Genomic DNA, 25,466 nt, shown 5'->3' with positions numbered 1-25,466 from the left:
CAGATGCATAAGAAAAAGGATGGGGGAAAAAATGTACCAAATTCCAAACACGGATAGTGCTAAGATTATAGGTTTATGGATGATATTTACTTTCTTCTCTTTTTCACAGAAATAAAGAAAACTTAAATGCATAAATTCTGTTCCATGGCAGGGCCCACTTCTTTCATCTCAGAAATGCCTGTGTATGAGACATGGTGAAAGGGAAGCTAGAGTATGTCGATCTTTGGAAGACTGACAAGACTAAAATTCACCACTTGCTTTTTTTTTCACAATTAAAATAATTTAATACATCTTTTTTTTTTTTTTTTTTTTTTTTTTTTTTTTACGAAGTTTGTTTCCAGAAGAACTTTTGATGTCGGTAAATCGTCACAATCCCACCTATACATTTTAACATTCATGGACTTATAATGATGATGGTAAAGGCTAGCAGCCTAGCAGATATATTGAATCTCATAGTACACAATTAAATAACAGGGGTTAAATAGCAAGCATGCTGCCTGGCCTCAGATTGGAGAGGAGATGAATCAAAAATCTCGTTTCCAAATCCCTCTCTCATCAACCTACCATAACTCAGAGATTTTCAGGGCTGTGGCTGGAGGTAGGGCTTTCCTCCTGACCAGAAAAATGGGAAGACGAATTATAAGGAAGTGCAGGAAAAACAAATAAATGAAGAATGAGATTCTTATTAGATGACTTCTTGCAGAGAGAGAGAAGATCAGCAAGGCAGCGTGTCCTTATAATTCAGGCTGCCATCAGCTTAGACATTGCTTGTCCTCATCAGCTCTGTGAAAAGGTCCTTGTCTTGGGAGTTAAATAAACCTGGGGAGGAAAGCCATTTGACCTTGGGCAAGTTACTTCACCCCATTGACTCTCGGTTTCCTCACTGGAAAAGCAGGATAGTTATATCTCTTAGTATTACCTAGACTTCTTTTGTTATAAGTATCAGAACTTCACTCAAGCCAACTTTAGCATAAATAAATAAATAAAGGGTGATTTATTATAAAGCAGCTGGAGTGTCTCATGTAACTGAAGAACAACAGGAACCAGGAACAGGAAAGCCATCAGGAGACCAGGAAGAATGATTTCTCCTTATTCTTTTCTTCTTCTCTGTCTCCAGTGTTTTCATTCCTCTTGGGAGGATCCTACCTTCCCACAGCCCCCAGACTGGCTTCTCAGCTACTTATGGGGGGCAGTAGGTGGTAGAGAGGATACTGGTATAAATTTGGCTGTGAAGGTCATTATTTTAAAATACTTGTTGGGGGACTCCTATTGATGACAGAAAGCTTCTTCATAATGGTTGCTCATATCGAATGAAGTACTACAAATCACACAGCTTCTGCAGCCTGTGTTTGCTGGAACAGAAAGCCTGCCTCTACTTCAAGTGCTCAGAAAAAGCCACACCATGTTCTTCGCTGCATCCAATTAAATCGCTGGCCTAGGAATGAATTTGTCTGCCTCTTCTGGAAGCTGCTTTGTCCAGCCACAAGCTTGTTTTGTTGGCTTATAAAATTCAACAGCTGGTAAGGAATGGGGGTTGTGGATGGGAAAGCCTATTATTATTTTGTCGGTTTTTTTCAACTTTCACAGCAGTGGGAAAAAAATGTTCATGACAAGTACAACTGTTTTGTGAATTTCTCTATCCCTTTGTTTATGTATATGATTAGCAAAAGGTTGGGGGCAGGGAGTGAGGGTAGGAGGGTTAAGGGGAGAAAGGGAGAGAGAAAGCGTGAGAGACAGAAGAGCCAGAAAAACACAACAGGTATAATTTTAGTCTTACCACTACTGACAAATTCTATCCTCTGAGTTAGGACAAAAGTCAATGGAATACAAAAATCTCACTTTTAATAACTGTGAAGAAGAAGGTTATTATGCCATCAAAGGGTTAAAGGATACAGCTTCAGTCAATGGAGAGGCTGGCATTTTCCAGGCTCCTGGAAGAAATACTCTGCCCCTTTTTAAGCCAATCATTGGTGGCCAGGGATGAGGTCACATCATACAAAATGGCTTCCAGGAGTCCACTATTCTTGATAAGGGCACAATGACAGAATCATGGGATGCTGGGCTATACCTCAAAAAATACCCACTACACAATCTCAAGAGGTGATGCGAAGACTGCATGTATGTTAAAATCCAAGCATTGTGTTCAAGACAAAAGCAAAACAAGTGTCTATTTCCTTTCCTGAAGCATAACTCTGTTTCCTGGTTGCTCAGATTGCGGTTTCCATTCCGGTTACTCCTGCCTCTGCTGATGTCTATGCCAGAGAGATGGTAAATTGATAAATGCTTCCAATAATCTGAAGAACCTGTTTCCTGAAGGAGGCGATTAACTGTCACAAGTATCTTTCATTTATCTTTTTGTTGCAAGAAAAATCTCAGTCCTGATAATACACGAGGTCCACGTAGAGGCAAAGCGCAATCTCACAGGTTACTTCATTAATCCTCACAGTAGTCCTGCAGAAAGACAGACATCATTATCCTCACTTTGCAAACCTGTTCACTGAGCTTAGAGAGGTTAAATAACTTGTTCAAGGTGACCTGGGTTATGGACGCAATTTAAATTAAATCATCTATCCCTAGCTCAATGTCATCTACATTGTACAAGACAAGGTCTTTTATTTCAGCAGAATTTGGTGCTTGAAGCAAGGCTTGGAAAGATTCATTCATTCTATCATTCTATGACTGTCAAGCACAGACTAGGCTTGAAAAAGTACAGTAAAAATACAGTATTATAATTATTAACATGAGACTTGAAGGGATCTGGATAAGGAAAATACAGATTTTTAAATGTTTTCTTCATTATTTTGTATACTTTCTAATTTTTAAAAAATGATCAGGCATTATTTTTTAATTTTCTAACTAAAGGTTTAAAAATTACTTTTAAAACACACAAGTAATGCATGAATGTATTCTTCTTGTAACAATTATAACATTTAGAATTATAAAGTACTGTAATCTTAAAACCTCTTTTTAGTTTCCCTTCCCCCAATCTCATTTCTTTCCCCATAAATTACCCATTAAAATCGGAGTGTATGTATATCCTTTTGAACTCCATATGCAAGTACATGCACATATATATTGAGAGCTACCATTTTTATTCAAGTGATATCATATTATCAGATGTATTATTCTGTAACTTGCCTTTTACATTTAATAATATAACTTGGAGAACTTTCTAGGTCATCATAAATCTCATTTATAAAAGGTGATGTTATGCTTCGTGATATGACTTTTCCATAATTTCTTTCATTAGTCCATTGATGATGGAAATTTAAGATATTTCTAAATTGTCTTTGCCATTACAAACAACTCTGAAATAAACATTTTTTTGTACTTACATCTTTATAGTACCAGCACTAGTATTTTCTGAGAATAGATTCTTAGGAATGGAATTTCTGATTCCAGACATATGGGCATTTATTTGTCATGCATCACTTAATGACAGAGATATGTTCAAAAACCGCATCGTTAGGTAATTTTGTTACTGTGTGAACATCCAAGAGCGCACTTATACAAACCTAAATGGTATAACCTACTATATACCTAGACTACATGGTATGGCCAATTGCTCCTAGACTACAAACCTGTACAGCATGTTACTGTACTGAATACTGTAGGCAATTTTAACACAATGCTAAGTACTTGTGTATCTAAACATAGAAAAAGTACGGTAAAAATACAGTATTATAATCTGATGGGACCACTGTCATATATGTGATCCTTCATTGACAAAAACATTGTTATGAAACGTGGGACTGTGTGCCTCTCCCTGAGATTATAGCTACATCAGAACAGCCTCATAATGGATCCTATTAATGAATGCAAATTAAAAGAAAGCGGACAGGCAATTTCTCTGTACCCTAGCCCAGATCTACAGATCTTAGAACTGTATAAGGCTTCACACCAACAGAAAACCAAATCCATGCCCAGTTCTTAGTAAGGAACATGTTGGCTTTCAGGAGAGGAAAACTAGGTAGCTTAGTAACAGTTCAATCATTCATCTCAAGGTCTAGTCATTATTACTCAAACTGTCAATCCCTACAATTCTCTAGGGAGAACTGAACTGCCTCAGGTGTGGGTGAATGAATAAATGGTAAAAGGAAAGATGAATAGAAGAATAGATTGATGGAGGGGTGGATGGAGGGAAGGAGGGATGAATGGATGGATGGATGGATGGATGGATGGATGGATGGATGGATGCTTGGGTAGTAGGCAGATAGGTGAATAGGTGAACGGATGTGAGATGACAAAGGCTAGAACTAATAGCAATGCCTTTCATGAAACTTACATTTTTATTTCTAAAGAACTTTGGGTGCTCTCTTTTCTCATTTAATCTTAACTTTTTTATTGTGAAACATAAAGCACAGAGGGAAAAGTGAAGAAGAAATTCACAGCCACCATAAAGCATACACCCATATAACGACGACCAAGATCAAGAAATAGAACTTTCCAAGACTCCAGCACCTCTTTGCTTACCTCTTCCTAATCACAACCCCATCCTTCCCCGATAAGGGAACATTCACCTTTTATGGTAATGACTTACTTGCCTTTTTATGTCATTTTTACTTACTATTTGTTCATCCTTAAAATCTATGCTTTTATTCAGTCTATACTGTTCTTTACATAAGTGGAATCCCAGAGTATGTCATCCTTGTGATTAGCTTATTTCACTCAACATTATATTTGTGAGCTTCATCCACATTTTTTTGAAACAGGATCTCATTCTATCACCCAGGCTGAAGTACAGTGGCATGATCACAGCTCACTGCAACCTCCATCTCCTGGGCTCAATTGATCCTCCTGCCTGAGCCTCCTAAGTAGCTGGGACTACAGACGTGTACCACCGCATCCAGCTAATTTTTAAAATTTGTTTGTAGAGACGGGATCTCACTCTGTTGCCCAGGCCGGTCTCAAATTTCTGGGCTCAAGCAATTCTGCCTTAGCCTCCCAAAGTGCTGGAATTTATAGGCAAGAGCCACCACACCCAGCTGATCCCCATTTTTTAATGTAGCTATAATTTATTAATTTTTATTGCAATAGATACTTTTACTGTATACTATATTGCAATGCATTTATCCATTCTGTGGTTAATGGATATTTATGTTGTTTTCTCTTCAGGGTTATCATGAATGATACTGCTTTGAAATTATTGTATATAACTGCATGCACTTATTTATGTTAGCTATATATCTAGGAGAGAAATTCCTGGGTCACAGTGCATATGAATCTTCAGCTTCAGTAAAAACTACCAAACCATTTTCCAAAGTGACTGTAACCAATTTATCCTGTAGCTAGCAGTGTGTAAGAGTTCCAGTTACCCAAGGTCCTCCTCACTGCTTGATTTTAATATTAGCCATTCTGGTGGGTGTGTACAGTTACCTCACTGTGTTTTTAACATTCATTTCCCTGCAGGGTAATGAAGTTGAGCCTTTTCATAAGTTTCTTGGCCATCTGTACATCCTCCTTTTGAAGTGCATCTTCAGATCATGTTCATTTTTCAACTAGTCTACCTGGTTTTTTTCCATTTATTTCAATAAAGTTTTTATGTATTCTTATTTTGGTATAAAGTTATGATAGGAATGCATTGGGAGAATGATCTACCTTTCATCATTCTCTGGAGGAGTTTGTGGAAGAGTGGCACTTTTTTCTTAAATTTTTTTGGTGTAATTTGCTAGTGGAACCACGTTGGCCTAGAGCTTCCCTAGAATGAAGATTTTTACTTATGGATCAATGGCTTCACTAAGAGCATTCAGGTTGTCTATTTTTTCTTGTGTTAGTTTGGGTAAGTTGCTTTATCAAGAGATTTTGTTTTTTTTAATCTAAACAATGAAATTTATTTGAGCCTGTATCAGTTTGCTAGGGCTACTGTAACAAAATACCACAGACTAGGTGGCTTAAACAACAGAAATTTTCTCTGAGTCTGTCGCTTGCCTCTTCAGGTTCTGGAGCCTGGAAGTCCAAGATCAAGGGGTTGGCAGGTTTGATTTCTCCTGAGGTCTCTCTCTTTGACTTGCGGAGGGCAGCCTTTTTTTTTTTTTTTTTTTCTTAAGACTGAGTCTCACTCTGCTGTCCAGGCTGGAATGCAGTGGCGCGATCTCAGCTCACTGCAATCTCCACCTCTGGGTTCAAGGGATTCTCCTGCTTTGGCCTCCCAAGTAGCTGGGATTACAAGCACCCACCACTATGCCTGGCTAATTTTTGTATTTTTAGTAGAGACAGGGTTTCATCATGTTGGTTAGGATAGTCTTGAACTCCTGACCTTAAATGATCTGCCTGCCTTGGCCTCCCAAAGTGCTGGGATTATAGGCATCAACCACTGCACCCAACTGGGCTGCCTTCTTATTATGTCTTCACATGGCCTGGTCTCTGCACACATTCTTAGTTGCTCTTTCTCTTCTCATAAGGACACCAGTCATATCGGACTAGGGCCCCATCCCTACAACCTCATTTAGCCTTAATTACCTCTTAAAGGTCCTATTTCCAAATACAGTCACATTCGACGTTAGGACTTCAACGCACACATTTGGGGGTAGGGAATACAATTCACTTTATAACACCATTTATAAAATGACCTCTTATCTTTTTAATATCCGTAGGATTAGTGTTGCTATCTTCCTTTTCATTTTAGGTAATCATTTGTGCCTACTTTCCTTCTTTGTCTTCTTTTAAAATCATTTTGATATCTTTTTAATGTCTGAAAGGTATGTGGTGGAGTCTCTATTTTTATTTCAGACATTAGTCTTTTGTGCATTCTTTATTTTTTAAAAAATTAATCTTATGAGAAGTTTATCAATTATTTTAGTATTTTCAAAAGGCCAAATTTTAGCTTTGATGTTTGCTTTCTACTTCATTATTGTCTGTTGTAATATTTATTTCTTTTCTTCTGCCTCCTTGAAGTTTACTTTGCCATTTTCTTCCTAACTTATTGGAGTGGATGCTTGGTGTATTAATTCGTTTTCACACTGCTATAAAGAACTATCCAAGACTAGGTAATTTATAAACAAAAGGGGTTTAATTGATTCGCATTCCATGTGGCTGAGGAGGCGTCAGGAAACTTACAATCATGGCAGAAGGGGAAGCAAGGCATGTCTTACATGGTGGCAAGAGAGAGAGAAAGAGAAGGGGGAAGTGCTAGACACTTATCAAACAACCAGATCTCATGAGAACTCACTTACTATCATGAGAACAGCATGGGGGAAACCACACACATATTCCAATCACCTCCAACCAGGTCCCTCCATCAACATATGGGGATTACAATTCAAGATGAGATTTGGGTGGGGACACAGAGCCAAACCATATCACTTGGCTAATTAATTTCCAACACTTTTTTTCTTTTTCAATATATGTACTTAGGGCATTTCCCCTTAAGTACTTATTTACCAGGAAGTCTTGACATCTAATATTTGTAATATCATTCAATTCAAATTTTTTTTCAGTTTCCATTATAATTGGCTCTTTGCCTCACGGTTTATTTAAAAGTGTATTTCTTAATATTTTTATTGATTTTTTCTTTTTAAATCAATTTAATTTAGGTATAAATTACATACAATACATTATATACATTTATACATATTTATGCAGTTTCATGAGTTTTGAAAAACATAAACATTTGTGTAACCATGACCACGATTAATATACTGAACATATTTTCACTCCAAAAAAAGTTCTCCAACTCTGCTTTTAACCACAACCACTAAACTGCTGTCACTGCAAACTAGTTTTGTTGGCTGTACAATTTTGTATAGATAGAATCATACATTATTTACTCTACCCTCTTTGATCATCATAATGATTTCGAGACATAGTCATGATGTTGCATGTATCAGTAGCTTTTTGCTTTTTATTGCTGAAGAAGTGTTCCATTGCATGAATATATCACGATTTGTTTATCCATTCACTGTTTGATGAATATCTGAATTGTCTCCAGTTTTTTTGTTATTACAAATAAAACTACAATAAACATTTATATATAATTATTTTGCAGACGTGTTTTCGTTTATCTTACGTACAACATAGTAATGAAATTTCTGAATCATACAGTAAATATGTAAATGTTATAAGAAATTGCCCAATTTTTTTCTAAAGTGGTTCTACAACTTTAGAACCACTTTGCAGTTCTACAATTCTCAGCAGTAATAAATGAGGTGCTAGTTTTCTTTCTTTTCTTTTTTTTTTTTTTTTTGAGATAGAGTTTTGTTCTTGTTGCCCAGGCTGGAGCGCAATGGTGCAATCTCGGCTCACTGCAGCCTCTGCCTCTTGGGTTCAAGTGATTCTCCTGCCTCAGTCTCTGGTTGGGGTTCGATCAGGCTGGTGGGGGAAAATATTAGAGATAGTTGTAGAGACAGACACAAATCTTCTTGGAAGGCCGAGAAGTTTGTATAACTTCTATAAAGATCTGGCTGAAGGCGGCCTGGTCTCTTTATCTTTAGTTAAACAAAATTAAAGTAGTAGCAAAGGAAGGCAGAGTACTTTACCCAGCCAACTTGTTTACTCATATGAACTTAAGACTAACCTTTATGGTACCACAGGTGCTTAAGTGCTTTTTACTTAGGAAGTCCACAATGTCAATTACCCTCTAATGGTGTTAACTCAAGCCTTTATTAATTAATCTCACCGAATAAATGCAAGTCTCACTAGCTGATCAGGGCCAAGTCACAACTGTTTACAGGACTCAGCAGGGAGTCTGTACAGCAGCTGAGACACACTCAGCTGCACAGGCAAAGCAGAATATCTGTGTGTCAGTGTACGTTATTCATCCGTTGCCAGATCAGGGGTCTGCAAGGGACAGAGCCCCTGCAGCTGGCGGCCCCGTGAGAGGTGCACTGCCACAGTTGGTGCCCCGTGTGGGGAACTGTGTGATGAGCACTGCCACATCCTCCCAAATACCTGGTATTACAGGCATGTGCCACCATGCGGGGCTAATTTTTTGTATTTAGTAGAGACAGGGTTTCACCATGTTGGTCAGGCTGGTCCACAACGCCTGACCTCAGGTGATCCATACACCTCAGCCTCCCAAAGTGCTGGGATTACAGGTGTGAGCCACCACTCTCAGCCTGGTTATAGTTTTTCTACATCCTCACCAACACAGGCTACTGCTAACCTTTTACATTTTGACTATCCTAGTGATTGTAATTTGCATCTGTCTTATGACTAATAATGTACAGCATCATTCCATGTGCTTCTTGGCCATTAAGATACTTTTGTGAAGTATCCATTCAAATCTTTTGCTCATTTTTTATTGGGTTTTTGTTATCCTCTTGCCATTCAGCTGCAAGAGTTATTTATACATTCTGGACGCAAATCATTTGTCATATATATGTATTGCAAATATTTTATCTGAGTCTGTGGCTTGCTTCTTTGATTCTTAACAGTGTCTTTCGAAAAGCAAAGTTTTAAATTCAATGAAGTCCAATTATGATTACTGACTGTTATGATTAATGACTTTTTGTGATCTGCATAAGAAAAGCACTTAAGCACCTGTGGTACCATAAAGGTTAGTCTTAAGATCATATGAGTAAACAAGTTGGCTGGGTAAAGTACTCTGCCTTCCTTTGCTACTACTTTAATTTTGTTTAACTAAAGATAAAGAGACCAGGCCGCCTTCAGCCAGATCTTTATAGAAGTTTCTTCTCCAAAGGCCATGAAGACTTTTCTCCTCTGTTTTTTTCTAATTTTTTAAATGATGTTAACTTTTTCATTTAGATCTAAAATCTATTTTAAGTTCATTTTTATGTATAATGTACAGGTTGAAGTTCACTTTTTGCATACAGATGCCTAGTTACTCCAGGACCATTTGTTGTTACTGATTTTCAAATTTATTAAATTTGTTTAGAAATCAAACACTATATGATTTGCAACATGAAATCTGGTGAGACTTCCTTTATGTTTCAGCATATAGCTAATTTTTATTGTGCTTGAAATTAAGAGCTCTTCTCCAGTTGTTGGTTGCAATACTCTCTACATGTCCTTAGATCAAATTTGTTGATTGCATTATTCAAGTTTTGTGTATTATTGCTGTTTTATATCTACTTATTTTATCAGCCACTGACAAGTGTGATAAAAATCTGTCAATATGACTGTGATTCTATTCATTTCTGCCTTTTTGATTCCATATTACTGGATCTATACAAATGGAGAATTTTTATACCTTCTTGGTAAATGGATCTTTCTGGCATTATGAAATGTTCTCTTTATCTCTACCACTCCTTTTGCATTAAAAACAGCATTTTTAATCTTAACATAGCTACATCAAATTTCTTTTGGTTAGAGTTTTCATAGTGTATCTTTTTTTTCACCTTTTTATTCCAATCTTTCCACATTCTTATGTTCTTGATATGTCTCTTGTAACCAACATGGGTCTTCTTTCATTCCAATTTAGCAATTTGTGTCTTTTGAGAATATAGTCCATTTGCATTTGACATAAATACTGATATGTCTAGGAAGCTGCATTAGTTTGCTAGGGCTGCCACAACAAAATACCACAGACCTGACAGCTTAAACAGCACATACTTGTTTTCTCATAGTTCTGGAGGCTAGAAGTCTAAATCAAGGTGTCAGCTGGGCTGGTTTCTTCTGAGGCATCTCTCCCTAACTTGTAAATGGCTGTCTTTTCCCTCTGTCTGTACATGATCTCTTCTCTGTGTCTCTGTATCCCAATGTTCTCTTCTTATAGAGAGACCAGTCATTTTGGATCTCATTTACCTTAATGATCACATTTAACCTTGATTACTTCTATAAAGGCACTATTTCCAAATAATAGTCACATTCTTAGGTATTGGGGGTTAGAACTTCAACATATGAATTTGGAGGAGAGAAGGGGACATAATTCATTAGTAAGTATATCATCAAGCAGATAAAACTACCATCTATCATGTGTTTTCTATTTGTTCCATCTGTTCTTTGTTCCTTTTTTGTCTTTTCTCATCTTGTTTCAGATTGATTTTTTTTATTATTACATCTTTTCTCTATTAGCATGAAAATTGTACATGCATTAACCATTCTTTTAGTGCTACCTGGAAATTATAACACACATCCTTGGCTTATCAAAGCAGGACATTAATTGTTGTCTTTACCTACTCTCCAGACAAAAACCTTAGAACACTTTAACTCCATTCACTCCATTCTTATTTATGTTTAAATTAGCCTACATTTTAAATCTATTTTAAATCCTACAATGTGTTATTATTATTGCTTATATAATCAATATTAATTTAAATTCATTCACATCATCCCCTAAAAACAAAAGTTCTTACTTTATTTATCTTTCTTTTTGTTGTTGTTCATGAAGTAAAACAATATTTCATTTGTCACTTATGCTATCCTTGTGCAACATATAAAAACAGATATGTTCATCCTCTGGTGACGTAAGTGGAAGAATGACTACAATTCCCAACTCTTTTTTTTTTTTTTTTTTTTTTTGAGAGCGAGTCTCGCTCTGTCACCCAGGCTGGAGTGCAGTGGCGCGATCTCGGCTCACTGCAAGCTCCGCCTCCTGGGTTCACGCCATTCTCCTGCCTCAGCCTCCCGAGTAGCTGGGACTACAGGTGCCCGCCACCTCGCCCGGCTAGTTTTTTGTACTTTTTAGTAGAGACGGGGTTTCACCCTGTTAGCCAGGATGGTCTCGATCTCCTGACCTCGTGATCCGCCCGTCTCGGCCTCCCAAAATTCCCAACTCTATTTTACAGAGTCCTAAGAGAGGAAACTACAGAAGTCAGATGAAACTTCAATATCAAGAAGTTTGGAAAGAGGTAAATATAATAATACCCCATAAAGACATAACTTCTGCCAAACTGGATGGCATCGGTTTATTTCTGTGATGTTTATTTTGTTTTGTTGAAGAGCAAACTAGATGGGAAAAAAGCAAAGCTTAGAGAAAGGATGAGAGAAACATGCAAGGATTGAAAGAGTGTCTAGAGATGGAAAGAGGAGCTCCATGGAGACCTCCCAAGAGAGTGACCTGGGTTGCATAATAGCAACCAACGTGAGTTGGAACTCAGAAACTGGTAGATGTTTGTCATTCCCAACCATAGGTTCCTGGATTAAAGGAGCCCAGAAAATCACAGCAGAAGCCCAGATATCACACAAATGACAGCAGAGCAGGCATCCTCCATATTTATGAACTTCCTAGTAACACGATTCAGCTTAGAGAGCTGTAAATATTGTCAGTGCCTGCTCTTGGGCTTGTGAAAACCTGTCTGGAGCTTTGCAACTTGTGAATATTCAGACTCAATTAATGGAAATGAGCTACGTGTTTAGGGTGAAAATATACTTTCCTTTGCCAGCTCCAAACCATGTGTCTTGCGTTTTGAGATGATTCCAGTTGCGATGTTGACAGGTGCAGACTAACTACTCTTTCCACAACGAGCAGTCGGAAACATTTTCCTGGTGGCCATGCTGCAAGTCTTGTGTATTAAAACCAGGGCTTCAGGTTTGCTAAATCAGCACGCTCAACATAAGGTATGTTAGAGACATAACTTCTGAGGTGAAGGGAATGATGGTAAATCTACATCAGAAGCTTTGTCTGCTGGTCCTTAAGATCAGTTGAATAATGGTCTTTGCCTCTGGAGTTGTTTCCATATTCAGAAATAAGGACAAAGAAAAGATCTACTTAAAGATAGCTAAAATGAGGAAATTTTCAGAAAATTGACCCTATTTATATGATTGTTATTATAAGTTAACATTCATTCTGCTTGCCCCAGGCCAGGCAGTCATCATACTTAGCTCTTAGTATGCATTATATTATCTTATTTAAACCTTACAGCAATCCTACCATATAGACACTACTGTTACTCCCATTGCAATAATTGGCAAGGGTTAGTAGCTTGCCCAGGTCAACTATACTGAAGTGCCAGATCCAGGAATCAAATGTGGCTTTCTTACTCTAAAGATAATGTCCTTAACAACTCCAATAAACTACGCATTAAAATGAGCTTACCACCAGTATTGTATCAACAATCGAGTTAATCACCATTACTATATATCATCTCACTATAAACTTGCATATAAACGCATCTGTGCTGGATCTAATCACCAAATGTCTGATTCACCAACGTGGTTTGTATCCAACTTCATGTGCCCCCTGAACTCAGTTGCATATATGTGGGCAACAGTATAAGCCACATTTTCAAAACCATGACACAGCAAAGTTCTCAGGTGTGCTTCATTATCCTCCTTCCTTCTCCTCTAGCTCTGAATCTTCCACCTCTCCCAGTTCCATACTTCTTTGCCACAGGCTGAGTGAACCAGAATAGAGAAGTACAAGTACAAGGAAGAGCATTTAGGAGAATGAGCATATCATTAAAACAGGTGCAGCATGGAAAAAGAGTGGAAACGTACATAGATCTGCACAAATTGCATGGCAATTCATCTGAGACATTATATTTTGTAGCAAGGTGATATTTTTCAAATATGTATCTATGTTATCTCTTGTTTTGGCCTTTTCTCCATTTTTAACAGCAAAGTTATTTTATGCTTATTGGTTAGGGCATAAGGTTGAGCTTAAAGAAGGAAACAGAAACAAACAATATTTTTCCTGGCTCCACTGTTTTAAAAGCCTATGATGTTAGGAGTCTGGAAAGGATTCTTACCCTAGACAAAATATTTCTTGGAAAACATCTTGAGTAAGAGGAAGGCCATGTATGAACCATATAGACAAGAACAAGGAAGACTCTGTGGTGACATGCTTGGGCCAACGAGGAAGGACCAAATTGGGCGGCAGATGTCTTACCCAATGCCCATACAACCAGATTATATTAAAGAGTAGATAAACCCATGGGACATCCAGTTCCCCTGAATTTAAATACAGTGCTAGGGCAGGAAGAACCCTCAAATTAACTGAGATTACATTTTTCCACCCTAGAGAAATAGGAGCTTGAAATATAAATTAGATTGAATTTCAAAAATACATTATAAGTTGTTTTTCTCATACACTCAAGCTTCTGAATGAAGATTCGTACCTATGACAATTTATACAATTGAATGCAAATCAGGAGAGCGTTCATAGCTGACTTCCATCCAAAGGGAATCTTGGGAAAGGACAGAAAGGAAGAGGTTACCGGCCACAAGTTTGGGAGATTTCTGGACAGCAAAAGGGACAGGCCATGCTTCATTGCCAAGTCAACTCATATGAAAGGACAATTTGTCTCTTTGTAGACATCCCAGAGTGGGGACGTTAAACAATTTTGAAACACTTCTTCTTGGAAAAAGAGCCAAGATGTTACATAAAGTTAAAAAACAGGTTTGCAGCCCAAGGCCCAAGACTAACACTGAACTCTCCAAATGTATTAGGAATCTTGTTTCCCTGAGAAGGGAGAGCTAAGCCTTTGTGCCCTGTGGACATGAGGCCATTGGTTGCTTTTCTCTTTGAGAGGAGCTCGATATGCTCCCTTTTTAGCTAACAAAGAAAGGGAGAAATCCAAGGACACATCTGTGCTGAATCTAATCGCCAAATGTCCGGTTTCACCAATGTGGGTTTGTATCCAACTTCACGTGCACCCTGAACTCAGTTGATGCCTTGGAGACAGGTCAGGGGAATAAAAAGCAAGAGAGGTGCAGTCCACAAAAATAAGAGGCCCTTGACCTTTCTATTCAAAGCACACTCCAGGGGTCATCAGGAGCAGCATTGCCTGGGAGCTTGTTAGAAATGCTGGATCTCTAGTTCCAACCCATATCTCCTTAATCCTGGTTTTCACACAGGATCCCTTGGTGATTCGGAAAGCTTATTAAAGTATGAGAAGCACTTGTCTAGGAAGCCAGCCTCAAGCTTCTGGAAAAAAACGAGACTCCTAGCTGCTCCAGTAGGAAGCATTCCTCATTCTGGGAGGTCTTGCAGTCATAAGACTGGCATGGAGAAGATGACCGTTCCTGGAATTAGTCTGCCTGAGTTCAAAGCCTGGCTACTTTATTAGTTCTGGAGCCTTAAGCAACACGCTCTCTGGACCTCAATTTCCTAATCCGTGAAATGGGGACAAAAATGATAATACCAGCCAGGCGTGGTGGCTCACGCCTGTGATTCCAGCACTTTGGGAGGCCAAGGTGGGAGGATCGCTTGAGGTCAGGAGTTCAAGACCAGCCAACACAGTGAAACCCCATCTCTACTAAAAATACAAAAATTAGCCAGGAGTGGTGGCATGCACCTGTCATCCCGGCTACTCGGGAGGCTGAGGCAGGAGAATCACTTGAACCTGGGAGGTGGAGGTTGCATTGAGCCAAAATTGAGGCACTGCACTCCAGCCTGGGTGACAGAATGAGACCCCATCTCAAAAAAAAAAAAAAAAAAAGAAAAGTAATATTAGAATTCAGTTCCCAGGGTTGTCATGAGGATTAGATGAAAGAAAATACATAAAATATTTAGAATAGTGTCTGGCACAAGGAGCCCTCAATAAAAGTTAGCTATTAGTATTTTTAAGAAAAAATGTCTTATGTTTTGGATTCCTAACAAAAGTGCTGAAACCATCTTGGAGATTCCTTCCATGTTCTTCCTTCTCAGTTACAGAAAACACAAGGAATGATTTTAACTGCTCTGACCCATCTATGCTAAGTGGTGGGGCATGGAGCCAATTCTAGGGGGAAAAAATGGCATAGTCACTGTTTCCCAAACTGTATTCATTCCAAAACTCCTTCATTCTTTCTTTTAACCATATCCATATACAACTGTTATATGTTATTTTTATTTAAGTCAATTTACAATGAATTTTGTTTCTTAAGAGACACATCCAAAACAATAAATATTATCTATGAAGTCAGTAGTTTAATGTGACTTTTTTCTAATTCATGTTAAAGTGAAACCATAAATATGAAAATTAAAATGTTCACACACACATAAAAACGTTACTTAGAAATCCAGAAAGTCTCTTAGTTCCTACATTAGCATTTTATTAGCTCTCAGCTGTAATTCCAAATGTTTTGACATCAAATCTCTCCACTCAAGTGATTTGAGCAAAACCTTTTGCTTCCAGCTCATGCAGCCCAACGGAGGACCAGAGCCACCAAGCAACTTGTCAAAGCAACACAGCCAGTACAGGGCAGAAAGATTAGACCACAACTTTTCTGTAGTAGAGATGGCAAAGGCATCCTTATTCTTCCAACCGCACTGAGACAACAGCTGTGTCTGTGCCCCTATTCTTATTCTCTCTGCTTGGTGACTTTTGTCTTGTTCCTGTAATGATGGAAAGTCCCCTTCCTTTTGCATCTAATATGATTACCGGATTCATACAACAGAGCTAAAGAAACAATGTCTAAATGTCTTGCCTGTCCTTTTGCAGTCTTCCCACATCGGGGGGGGGAGGGAATTAATTTCGAGGCCATCAAGTTTTTTCTCACATAACAAATGCAGCAGCTTAGGTTTTCCTGCCACCGTGCTTTTCACAGAGCATATGTCAAAGAAGGAGCCTCATGGGCCAGACTCCCTGCTCCTCAGTGATGCACAGCTTCTACAAAAGGAATGCGTAAGCAAGCTCTCCCTAGTGACAGCCTCTGGCCCAATTATTTCTTCCCCATGGTTTTTCTCTGTGAATTATCAAGTGACATTCTAGTGATTCTTGACAATGTTAATTAATGTAAAAGGAATGAGAAGAAATTAACCCAGTCTATCTGCTCTGCTTTATGGCGGGTATGATAATGTTCTAAGACGTTGTGTTATCAACATTCAGTTCGATTTAGTAAATATTTTAGAAGGGCTCCAGACAAGTCACAATTACTAGATGCTGCACAGGTTGCAAGAGTTGGATCTTACAACCCTTACAACAGAGGAATGTGTCTATTGCATAGACTTGCCAAACAAAAAGTTTTCAACTTGTACTTATCCGAATCATTCTCAAAGGGGGCAATATTACAACCATACCCAACAAAATCTTATTCTTTAGTATTTAATTTCTCGTATCAGGGAGAAATTTAATGGAATTTAATTATTTAACTTAATTTACAATTAAATTAGCTTGGCATTTTACTTTAATTTAATAATTTCAATTTAATTTTTCCTGCGGGGAGGATAATAACAGAAAAAATGGTTGAGAAACACTGCTCTAAATCCAACTATAATTCAAATATACTTCCCTTTGACCCAGCAATTCCGTTACAGGAAAGGGGTCCCGATCCAGACCCCAAGAGAGGGTTCTTGGATCTCCCCCAAGAAAGAATTCAGGGCAAGTCTGCAGTGCAAAATGAAAGCAAGTTTATTAAGAAAGTAAAGGAATAGAAAAATGGCTACTCCATAGACAGAGCAGCCCCAAGGGCTGCTGGTTGCCCATTTTTACGGTTATTTCTTGATGACATGCTAAACAAGGAGTGGCTTATTCATGCCTTCCATTTTTAGACCGTATAGGGTAACTTCCTGATGTTGTCATGGCATTTGTAAACTGTCATGGCACTGGTGGGCACATAGCAGAGGACGACCAGAAGTCACTCTCGTCACCATTTTGGTTTTGGTGGGGTTTGGCCAGCTTCTTTACTGCAAACTGTTTTATCAGCAAGGTTTTTATGACGTGTGTTTTGTGCTGACCTCCTATCTCATGCTGTGACTTAGAATGCCTTAACTGTCTGGGAATGCAGCCCAGTAGGTTTCAGCCTCATTTTACCCAGCTCCTATTTAAGACGGAGTTGCTATGGTTCACAGGCCTCTGACAATTCCACTTCCATTGTCTTAGAGAAAAAGTCGAAAGAAACAACGGAGCAACAAAGTTGCTGACTACATCATCATTTTTAATAGGGAAACGATCTAAATGTCCATCATTTGGAAATAGTTCAATAAACTATACTGCATCTATATTATGCATGCCTGTAATCCCAGCATTTTGGGAGGCTGAGGCGGGGGGATCACTTGAGGTCAGGAGTTCAAGACCAGCCTGGCCAGCATGATGAAACCTGGTCTCCACTGAAAATACAAAAATTAGCCAGGTGTGGTGGCACACACCTGTAATCCCAACTACTCAGGAGGCTGAGGCAGGAGAATCACTTGAACCCAAGAGGCAGAGGTTGCAGTGAGCCAAGATTGCGCCACTACACTCCAACCTGAGTGACAGAGCCAGACTCCATCTCAAAAATAAATAAATAAAAAGGTAAGCCTAGGGAAACTGACATGGAGAGAGAGGCCTCCAAGCCTGATATGGTTGGGCTGTGTCCCCACCCAAATCTCATCTCGAATTATAGCTCCCATAATTCCCACATGTTGTGGGAGGCACCCAGTGGGAAATAATTGAATTATGGGGACAGTTTTCCCCATACAGTTCTCATGATAGTAAATAAGTGTCACGAGATCTGTTGATTTTATAAGGGGTTTCCCCTTTCACTTGGCTCTCTCATTATTTCTTGTCTGCCACCATGTAAGATATGCCTTTCACCTTCCACCATTATTGTGAGGCCTCCTCAGCCATGTGGAACTGTGAGTACGTTAAGCCTCTTTTTCTTTATAAATTACCCAGTCTCAGGTATGTCTTTATCAGCAGAGTGAAAATGGACTAATACAAAGTCATACCGTGTCCAGAACTGGTGAGTTCTTGGTCTCACTGACTTCAAGAATGAAGCCACAGACCCTCGTGGTGAGTGTTACAGTTCTTAAAGATGGTGTGTCTGGAGTTTGTTCCTTCAGATGTGTCCAGTTTCTTCCTTCTGGTGGGCTCATGGTCTTGCTGACTTCAGGAGTGAAGCTGCAGACCTTCGCGGTGAGTGTTAAATCTCATAAAGGCAGCATTGACCCGAGCAGTGAGCAGCAGCAAGATTTATCGTATAGAGCGAAAGAACAAACATTCCACAGTGCAGAAGGGGACCCGAGCAGGTTGCTGCTGACTGGCTCTGGCAGCCTGCTTTTATTCCCTTATCTGTCCCCACCCACAGCCTGCTGATTCGTCCATTTTACAGAGAGCTGATTGGTCCGTTTTGACCAAGTGCTGATTGATGCGTTTACAATCCCTGAGCTAGACACAGAGTGCTGATTGGTGCATTTACAATCCTTTAGTTAGACATAAAGGTTCTTCAAGTCCCCACCAGATTAGCTAGATACAGAGTGATGATTGATGCATATACAATCCTCTGGCTAGACAAAAACTTCTCCAAGTCCCCACCAGACTCAGGAGCCCAGCTGGCTTGCCTAGTGGATTCCGCACCAGGACCTCGGAAGGAGCTGCCTGCCAGGCCCGTGCCATAGGCCTGCACTCCTCACCCCTTGGACAGTTGATGGGACCAGGCGCCACAGAGCAGGGGGTGGTGCCCGTCGGAGGCTCGGACAGTGCAGGAGCCCACCGCGAGGGGGCTCAGGCATGGAGGGCTGCAGGTCCCCAGCCCTGCCCTGCGGGGAGGCATCTGAGGACCGTAGAGAATTCGAGCGTGACGCCAGTGGGCCGGCAGTGCTGGGGGACCCGGCGAAGTCTCCACAGCTGCTGGCCTGGGTGCTAAGCCCCTCACTGCCCTGGGTCGGGGTGGCAGCCGGCCGCTCGGAATGCAGGGCCTGCCAAGCCCACGCCAGCCAGAACTCATGCTGGCCTGTGAGCTGGGCACTCAGCCCCGGTTCCCGCCTGCACCTCTCCCTCCACACTTCCGGGCAAGCAGAGGGGAGCCCAGAGAGGGGCTCCCACAGTGCAGTGGCCGGGTGAAGGGCTCCTCAAGCACTGCCAGAGTGGACGCCGAGGCCAAGGAGGTGCCCAGAGCGAGGGGTGCTAGCACGTTGTCACCTCTTAATATTATGGGATGGAAAAAGCACTCTGCAGAATACATGTGCGTGATCACATTTAGATTAAAACATGCACACAACAGATCTATGTATTTCTGTTTGTGCATGCTCTCTATGTAAATGCAAAAGAAAGTCAATGGAAGGCTACCCACAAAAGTGATAAACTCAGACTACCCTTGGGGATAAGGATGAATTTGACAACAGAAAAGTGGTTGAATTGGCAGATGCACTATTTTATTTATCTTTTTCTGTGTGCTTTCTTTCACATTTTGCACAAGAATCGGTCCTGAATAACTCATAGAAATAAGAATAATAAATATTTATAAAAATCAAGCCTTCCTCATCTAAAGAAAGGAAGAAAATATTTCTTCAGCCCTAAAGAAAAGATTTGTCACTTGATTTCTAATAAAATCAGGAAATCGAAAGCCTGTGTGCTTCACTTGGATTTTGGTTTCTGTCTTTTTAATCAAATTATAGAAAAATGACATAAAGGTATACTAGGTTTAAAAAAAAAATTCCTAAGTAATCAAATCAAATAGTCAAGAGAAATGGATTTTACTATCTAAAAATGAAACACTGGTAGGCAAGACCTCTAGAGGATGGTTGGCAACAGGTATCAACATGTAAATAAGCATACCTTTCAACAAGCAGTCACAATTCTAGGAATTATACAAGGATGTTCATTACTGCATGCTGTACAATAGAGAAAAACTAGAAATCACTTGAAAGTCCATTAATATGAGATTAATAAGCAAAATAAGGCAGATCTATATAGAAGAACACTTTGTATTCATTCCCAATGATGATCTATATTTATTGGAATGAAAAGAAATCTACAAGGTATTAGTGTATTAAAGAGTGGGTTAGGCCAGGCATGGTGGCTCATGCCTGTAATCCCAGCACTTTGTGGAGCTGGGGCAGAAAGATCACATGAGCACAGGAGTTTATGACCAGCCTGAGCAATATAGCAAAACCCCCATCTCTACAAATGATGGTGGTGGTCCCAGCTACTCGGGAGACTGAGGCAGGAGGATCACTTAAGCCTGGGAAGTCCAGGCTGCAGTGAGCCAAGACTGCACCACCGCACTCCAGCCTGGGAGGCAAAACATTCTTTTACTTGAGGTTTAAATCCAGTTTTGGGGATACCAGCCCTATCTCCACTTGGCTTCAAGAACACTAGCAGCTAGACTTAGACCACAGTAAGGGTCTTACAGGATTCCTCTTTAAGGAAACTGATTAGTCTAGGAGAAAAATCCCACAGACACTGATATCTGAAAGTCTCCCAGTGAAATGCCAGGTTACTACTTGATCACTTGACAGTGAAGTTCTAAATTGACAGGGTTTTGTCAATTACCCACCAGTGTAGAGTTTGCATTTTAGTGTCTCTCTGGTCAGTATAAACGAACAGCCTAGGAGAGCTAGACATTGACGTCAGCTTTTACATAGTTTTGCATTGCTTTGAATTGGTATATTACAAAGTTGGGTACCAGCTCTCTTCCAAGCTTTGAATGTCAAAAATAAAAATTAAATTAAATTTTTTTAAAAAGTTGAGGGTCAGGGGGCAGGGTGGGAAACAAACTAAGAGAAAAAAATTCCATGGAAATAAAGACAATGCAGTTGGCAAAATGACTTTTTTAACTATAATAAATATCCTCAGAGAAATAGTGACATTATTATACAATGATGGTCTATAAAAAGAGATAATAAGAGAATAAGAAACAGCTCTTAGAAATTAAAAGCATAATTATAGAAATTTTTAATTTGATAGAATGTTTGGAAGGAAATAGAGTTGAAAAAAAATCTACTAACAAGTAAAACTCAGAGATAAAATAAGGAAAATAAGAGAAAAAAGATAGAAAAACTAAAGGGTCCATCCAAGAAATTCTACATCCAAAAAAAGAGGAAAAAAGAAAGGAAAGAAGAAAAGAAGAAATGTTGCAAGAAAAAGAGTACGTGGAAAACAGAAGGGAAGAAATTTGCAAAGAAATAATACAAGGAGTCAAGGCCATGATTTTCCAGACTGGAAGTTTTCATCAAGTGTTCAGCACAATAAATGGGCGGGGGGAAAGACCCACAAGGCATATAACGATGAAATTCAACAACCACCACCAAGTTCAGAATAAAGAGAAAAGAGGAGATCAAATGGAATGAACGAGGCTTCAGAATGCTATTGGAACTGGACAGTGAGCAGAATCTTCAAAATTCTGGGGAAAATAATGCCCAATGTAAAATTTGATATTCAGCCATGATGTTCTTTAATAAAGACATTTGCAGCCATGCAAGAATACAAAAATTTACTTCTCATGAATTCTTTCTTGGGAGGTGTATTTGTCTGTTTTCATACTGCTGTAAAGAACTGCCAGAAACTGGGTAATTTACAAAGGAAAGAGGTTTAATTGACTCACAGTTCAGCGTGACTGGGGAGGCCTCAGGAAACTTACAATCATGGCAGCCGGCAAAGAGGAAGCAAGGCACCTTCTTCACAAGGTGACAGAAAGGAGAAATGCCAAGCAAAGAGGGAAGAGCCCCTTACAAATCCATTAGATCTCATAAGACCTCACTCACTATCACGAGAACAGCATGGGGGAAACCGACACCCCCCCCCGCCTCCCTATCACCCCCTCCCCCTCCATGATTCCATTACTTCCACCTGGTCTCTCCCTTAACACGTGGGGATTATGGAGATTACAACTCAAGATGAGACTTGGGTGGGGACACAAAACCTAACCATATTAGGAGGTTCTTGGAGAATATTCTCCATCAAAATAAGAAAGTACACCCAGAAAGTGAGGGCTTGTGATTTGAGAAACAGAGATCCAACCCAGAACAGGAGTTACAGGATTTTTCAGGAATGGCAGTATGGAGACATCTTAAGACCTGTAGGTCTAGAAAGCAACCAGACCAGATAAGAAAAGCAGAACAAGGATCAGAGAGAGATGGTGTCAAGAAAAGATGATGAAATTGAGGGAGTATCTGAGCTGTCAAGTGTATTCTCAGATTATCCATTCACTTAGAAAGTTAAGGATTGAATTAGTAATTGATGCAATGGAAACCTAAAGCAAAAAACGGAGGAAGCAATTATTAAACGCAAGAATACAAAAAGTTGTGTGAGACATGCAGTTGCAGCTCAGTGGTGAATCATAGCTATATAATCATTGTAGTATAAATATACGATGTTAATTTACCCAACAATGGGAGGTGGGAGAAATAAAAATGTGCGGATACAGCACGAGGGCAACCCAGTCATGTGAAGGCCACCCTTAACTAAGGAGGGACTGCAGCCAGTGCATCAGTATCTCCACCCTCCTGCCTTCTAGTGGGACAACTCTGAGGTGTACTCTATAGTGTCTCAAAGGGTCCACAGCATGACTGAGCTCAGATCGTCCACAGTGACAATCCACTCACTAAATATGCCCTTCGTTGACTGTTCTCTGTTCATTCTCTCATTCTCCCTTCATTCTTGCTTGTGCTTCCTGGGAGTGCCTCTTGATTAAATTGTGTACTGCATTAGTCCATCTTCACACTGCTGATAAAGGCATATCCCAGACTGGGTAATCTATAAAGAAAAAGAGGTGGACAGGCACAGTGGCTCATGCCTGTAGTCCCAGCACTTTGAGAGGCCAAGACGGGCAGATCACGTGAGGTCAGGCATTCGGACCAGCCTGGCCAACATGGTGAAACTCCGTCTCTACTAAAAATACAAAAATTAGCTAGGTATGGTGGTGTGTGCCTGTAATCCCAGCTACTCGGGAAACTGGAGCAAGAGAATCGCTTGAACCCAGGAGGCAGAGGTTGCAGTGAGCTGAGATCACGCCATTGCACTCCAGCTTGGGTGACAAGAGTGAAACTCTGTCTCCAAAAAAAAAAAGGAAAAAAAGAAACAGAGTTCTTTTTCACAGTTCCACATGGCTATGGAGGCCTCACTATCGTGGTGGAAGGCAAAAGGCACTTCTTACACGGCAAAAGAGAATCAAGCCCAAGCGAAAGGAGTTTCTGCCTATAAAACCATCAGATCTCATGAGACTTACTATCACGAGAACAGTATAGCAGAAACCACCCCATGATTCAATTATCTCTCATCGGGTCCCTCCCACAACACATGGGAATTACGGGAGCTATAATTCAAGGTGAGATTTGGGTAGGGTCACAGCCAAACCATATAATGTACTGTCTTTATCTCTGTGTCTGCTTCAGGCAAGGTTGCCAGATTTTGCAAATAAAAATACAAAACGCCCCACTAAATTTGAATTTCAGATAAATGACAAATCATGTTTTAGTGCAAGTTTGCCCATGCTATACTTGGGACATACTTGTACAAAAACTGATTCGTTGTTTAACTGAAATTCAAATTTAAATGAGCATCCTACATTTTATCTGGCAACTCGACTAGTGTGGGGAACAAAAACTAAGACAGAGGTAGAGCCTCTTGTTTTCTAGTAAGATGTCAATAGTAAAACATAAAACCGAAAATCGAGAAAGAGTTCCTTAAGCATATTATTTTAAGATATGAAAGCAGGCCGGGCGTGGTGGCTCATGCCTGTAATCCCACACTTTGGGAGGCAGAGTAGGTGGATCACCTGAGGTCAGGAGTTCAAGACCAGCCTGGCCAAAATGGTGAAACTCTGTCTCTACTAAAAATTCAAAATTAGCTGGGCGCGGTGACACGTGCCTGCAATCCCAGCTACTTGGGAGGCTGAGGCAGGAGAATCACTAGAACCCAGGAAGTAGAAGTTACAGTGAGCCGACATCGCTCCACTGCACTCCAGCCTGGGCAACGAGAGCAAAACACCCTCTCAAAAAAAAAAAAGAAAGAAAGAAAGCAAATAGCAGAAGTAATTGCTAAAAGAGTGGACAACAGTTGGTTCCAGGGAACAGGGTGTAGTGTGAGAAGGGGTGAGGCAGGAGATTCCTATCTTTTATATTATTCCTCATGGTACCATTGGACTTTTTAAAAAGCTCCACACATGTATAACTTTGATTACAAGTCTTTTGTAAAAGAAAAATTCAACCATGTATTTACATTCCCATCCACAGTCTCTCTCCTCACTTTGACACATCACCTTTCTTTTGTTTTTAACTAATCTAGTGGGTGAAAAAATGTTACAATTTATTGCTTCCAGATACTAATAATTTTGAACATCACATCCCTATATTTCTTGAATATTCCTAATTATCCTTTTACAGATTACCTATAATGTCTTCAGCCAAATTTTCCATCGTGGTGTTATTTTTTAAAATTTCAGTGTTCACTTTTGTTAGATTGTAATATGATATACATGATTGACATGACTTTTAATTCCAAATGAAGTTTGTACTACTGAGAGATGGGATTTATTAGTTTGAATCAGTGGAAAGACTCCATAATTGCCAAGTTTGAAAAAAACGCACACACACAATGAAAGAGAACCATTGGGATCCTACCCTTCGTATGCAGAGGGACCTCCACAGCAGACTTTTGGGTATTCATCAGACCTCTTTATCTTGTTTTTCTTTTTTTTTTTTTTTGAGACGGAGTCTCTGTCACCCAGGCTGGAGTGCAGTGAATCTCGGCTCACTGCAATCTCCACCTTCCGGGTTCAAGCGATTCTCCTGCCTCAGCCTCTTGAGTAGCTGGGACTTCAGGCACACGCCATTGTGCCTGGTTAATTTTTTTTGTATTTTTAGTAGAGACAGGGTTTCACCATGTCGACCAGGCTGGTCTTGAACTCCTGATCTTGTGATCCGCCCACCTCGGCCTCCCAAAGTGCTGGGATTACAGGAGTGAGCCACAGCGCCCAGCCTATCTTGTTTTTCTTAACCTCTTTTT

The 25,466-nt window shown here is 39.8% G+C and overlaps 1 long non-coding RNA gene across 1 annotated transcript; it reads left to right on the top strand.

The window, feature by feature from the left end:
- The first annotated feature begins 293 nt into the window (after nucleotides 1-293).
- On the top strand, nucleotides 294-7,944 carry LOC135967753 (uncharacterized). Its single transcript, XR_010581960.2, has 3 exons — nucleotides 294-1,520; nucleotides 4,360-4,528; nucleotides 4,733-7,944. It is a non-coding gene; the product is annotated as an uncharacterized lncRNA (long non-coding RNA).
- Nucleotides 7,945-25,466: the final 17,522 nt, after the last annotated feature.

This window comes from Macaca fascicularis, chromosome 16, assembly GCF_037993035.2.
Source record: "Macaca fascicularis isolate 582-1 chromosome 16, T2T-MFA8v1.1".
In the NCBI taxonomy this organism is placed as follows: Eukaryota; Metazoa; Chordata; class Mammalia; order Primates; family Cercopithecidae; genus Macaca; species Macaca fascicularis.
This window is presented reverse-complemented; position numbering and strand designations above follow the sequence as displayed.